The following is a 4,577-nucleotide window of genomic DNA, read 5'->3' as shown; positions in this document are numbered from 1 at the left end:
CTTTGCTTCCATCTACCTACTTTGTGCTGCTATTGATAAATGAATTATAAAAACTATTATATTTTTTTATGTTATGGGCCCATTATATGCATATTAATTCATATTAACTGCCTTTTAAATCAGTTAAGAGAATTGCCGTTGTTATTTTTAGGTGCTATCGAGTCAGCTCCAACTCACAGCAACCTTCTGTTCAACAGAATGAAACACTGCCTGGTCCTGCACCAGCCTCACAATCACTAGGTTTGAGCCCATTGTTGTAGCCAGTGTGTCTGTGCATCTCATTGAGGTTCTTCCTCTTTTTCACTGACCCTGTACTTTACAGGCATGGAGTCCTTCTCCAGGACTGGTCCCTTCAGATAACATGTCCAAAGTACTTAAGAAGCCTCAGCATAATTGCCTCCAAGGAGTTTCTGGCAGTGCATAATATAGTCAACATTCTTCACCCACACCACAATTCAAATGTGCCCATTCTTCTTCGGTCTTCCTTCTTCATTGTTCAGTTTTCACATACAATTGAAAATACAAGGGCTTTGGTCAGGTGCACCTTAGTCTTCAAAGTGACGTCTTTGCATTTCAATACTTTTGCAGCAGATTTGCCCAATGCAATACATCATTTTGTCTCTTAACTGCTGCTTCCATGAACATTAATCTAAGTAAAATGAAATGCTTTACAGCTTCAATATTTTTTGTTTATCATGATGTTCCTTATTAGTCAGGTTGTGAGGAGTAGGTTGAGGTGTAATCCATATGAAAAGTTGTAGTTTTTGCTCTTCATTAATAAGTGCTTAAAATCCTCTTCTCTGTCAACAAGATTCTATCATCTGCACATCACAGGTTGTTAATGGGTCTTCCCCAATCCTGATGCTATGTTCTTCTTCATATAGTCCAGTTTCTTGAATTTGCTCAGCATACAGATTGAATAAGTATGATGAAAGGATACAATGATGAAAACATACTGGTGCTCAGTAACAATTATTAAAACTTCTTGTGTGCTCAATGTATTGTAGATATCATTCTGTTGGCTTGATATAATTATCCCATTTAATCCTTACAACCTTATCAGGAAGGAAGTACTGTTATCTATTGGTGTGTGATAAATTATCTCAAACTTTAACGGCTTAAAGCAATCTTTATTATTTCACAGTTTTTGTATGTCAGGAATTTGGAAGCAGCTTAGCTGAGTAGTAATGGCTTAGTGTCGCCTGAGAGGTTTTTCATTCAAAATGTCATCTGGGGTTGTAGACATTTGAAGGTGTCCCTGGGGCTGGAGGATCTAATTCCTATGTGGAAGAGTGAGTGAAATGAGAGAGGAAGACAGAGCTGCAATGTCTTTTATGACCTAGGATTAGAAGTGGCATCTCTCATTTTCACAATATCCTAATGATCATACAAATCAGCCCTGTTTAGTATGGGAGGGAACTACTGAGGACATGAATACAAAGAAGCAGGGACCATTGAGGGACATTTTGAAGCCTGGCTACCACACAAGATCAGTATATTATTACCTCCATCATATGGATGAAAGAATTAAGGTTTAGAAAAAATTAATTAATTTTTTCAAGATCACATAGCTAGTAAGTATTGGAACAAGATTTGGGAGCAAGCCAGTCTTATTTGAGAACCTGCTCTCTGATCCACAATTCAGTGTTCTTAGTTAATTGCCTCAGTAAATTTTACTCATTATTATTTGGTTATGATTCATTTAGAAAGTAGTTTTCCATTATAAATGGATGTAAAAATTAATGAAACATAGCTTTGCTAAAACTATAAAAAATAATAATAAGGATAAAAGCAATATATCCTTGCAAAAGATTTCTTGAAACAACTAAAACATGTATTGTGACATTTAGAATGGCATCTCTGGTGTCTCCATTGGACAGATCCAATCAGAAGACAGCCCGTAAGGGACCCTAGGGAATACACTTCTCATGATCAACCTTCAAAAGAGAAGCCAGGTAAAGAAGGACAAAGCAGTGCTATGGGGTAAATGGAATACAACGTCAATAATCCTACATCTTTCATTTGTAAATAATGTATAACTTATATGGAAAGAAGAAAATTATAAATATTGTGAAAAATGACTATATGGATCACAATGCTAAGGGATCTTCTAAAATTTGTTTAGTTCACCAAGATATTATGAATGATTAATATTTCATCCTTGCTCCTTGTTATTTCTTTCTTTAAACATCCCTTCTTCCTCCTATTTTTTCTATTGATCTTTTTAAGCATGAGTATATTTAGAAGGCTTCACCCAGTTCACAAAATCAAGAGTTTAGTGACTATTTTAAAATCTTTTGCTCTGCTGTCCACATACTATGTTCCATATAACAGAACAGGTAAATAGTTTGTGATAAAGAAGAGAAATTGTGTTAAATAATTAAAAAAAAAAAAAAAACCTTCTTTAACAGGATAAGCTTAGCTGATATATCCTTCGAAAGCTGAATTTCATATCTTAGTGAGAATCTCTGAAACTAAGACTTGTTGTTGTCGTTATGTGCTGTCAAGTTGGAGCCGACTCATAGTGACCCCTTCTTGGGTTTCTGAGTCTAGGTATCACTATAGAAGTAGATTGCCCAATCTTCGTTCCAAGGAGTGGTTGGTGGGTTTGAACCACCAGCCTTCTGATTAGCGGTCAAATGCCTTAGGGACTATGCTACCAGAGCTCCTATATATATATAATATGTTCCTTGTTATTGTGGCTTTAACATTTCATGTTTGCTTGTTATCTGCAATTTATTTTTGCTTTAACTTGAGATTCTTATTTTACATGTTTTAAGTGTTTCCTAAGGAGCTCCGGGGGTGTAGTGTATAAGGTATCATGCTGGTAACCAAAAGGTCAGAAGTTCAAAGCCCCCAGCTGCTCTGTGGAAGAAAGATGGGACAATCTACTTCCGTAAAGATTTACAGCCTGGGAAACCCAAGTGGTGTCACTAGGAGTTTCCTACCGCAAGTCTAAGGTTATACTTTCATGTATATCTTTTTGGCATCCTGCTTTCCTACCCTTAAAAATGGTATCCCATTCACCATGGTTCTTGAAAATAAGACTTTCTTTCATTGATCTATCTATAATTCATCTTACAGAGCAACTCTAGGATTTGCCCTTTACTCTCCATTTCCATAATCAAAATTTCAGTCAACATTCTAATCACTTCTGCCAACTCTTTGTTAAGTTCATTCATTAGATAATTCAAATATTTTTTAAATAGAAATTAAAAAAACTTGAAGTCCTGGGTATAATGTAGACAAACTTGTTTTTGATTATAAAGAAATGACTATGTTCTATATATAGTAAGAAGAATTCAACTGTATAGAGGGCAAGAGGTTAGAACATTTGAACAGAAGTTCTGATCTATGATGCATAATTATAGAGCAGCTTATTGAAGCCACATGAGTAGATACTTTTTTCTCAGTCATTACTGAAGTTGATATTTTCCAGAGTGTAACATTTTTTAATTGAAAAAATCTATAATTGGCTTCATCGATACAGGAAATTGCTTTGCTTAAAAAAGAAAAAAAAAAAAACCCACTTAAAGTAATTCAGTGCAGTAAAGTAATATTATTCGAGTTATCCTCCTTCTTGGGACTGGCAATAAAACTCAATATTCAGAGCCAAGCAGAACAGAATACAGACTAATGAAGGAGAAAAAAACATCATTAAGTTTTAAGTTTTTGTTTTGTGTTTTTAATGTCAGAAAAAAAAATTCACATTTTGTCTAGATATCCTGCAAAGCTTGGTATTGTCTTTGGCTTTAATTTAACTAATAAATTATATACCTTGATATTGAAGGCATTTTTGATAGAAAAGTGGCCAGTGAAATAAAACCCTTGTTTGGTGGGCTGTATTATCTACAGACAGAATTGTGATAGTCCAGGCTATTTTAATGCTGTGGTTTTAAAAGAGTAACCCTCGTGCAATTAAGTCATAGTCCAGGGTGGACTGGAAGTTGGGGAGGAGATATTAAAACCAGTGAAAACACTCTGACCAGATTACTTTGGCTATTGTATGTAGCAGATACAACAGATTTAAAAGTAATTTTAAATACTATGTGTGTAATGCAGTCCAAGAGTTTTGGCTTTCAGATTAATGAAGCTGTAAAGATAAATTGCCACCTACATGCTTGCTTACTTTTCAAATATGAAATACTTTAAAAACTGAAGTATAATTATGGACTATAGTCCTTCTGTGAACATTAATAAAAGTTTAACCAAACTTAAATTATGCTTTCCACAACCTTTTTAAAGTCAAATGAAAAAAAACAAACCTCAACCAATTATAGTAACAGTGCTGTGTAGGAGGTTTGCAAATATATGATCCATTTTGACAGCTGTTTTTTACTGGAATCCTATCAAGACAATCACTAAAATATTTTGGAATGCTTAAAATGAGGGAATGCTAAATTTGTTGCTGTGCCTCAGCCTCTGGTGGCCCCAGAGTTCATAATGTTTTTGGTTGCTGTAATGCTACCAATTCTTGAAGTCTGCCACATTCTGTATACTCAGATTCTCCAGCAATTAGTCCAAAATACTTACTTTTTTTTTTTTTTTTCCAATACATCTTATTTAATCTTCACCTT

This window comes from Orycteropus afer, unplaced genomic scaffold, assembly GCF_000298275.1.
Source record: "Orycteropus afer afer isolate SDZICR_OR568_19922 unplaced genomic scaffold, OryAfe1.0 scaffold00172, whole genome shotgun sequence".
Lineage (NCBI taxonomy): Eukaryota > Metazoa > Chordata > Mammalia > Tubulidentata > Orycteropodidae > Orycteropus > Orycteropus afer.
This window is presented reverse-complemented; position numbering follows the sequence as displayed.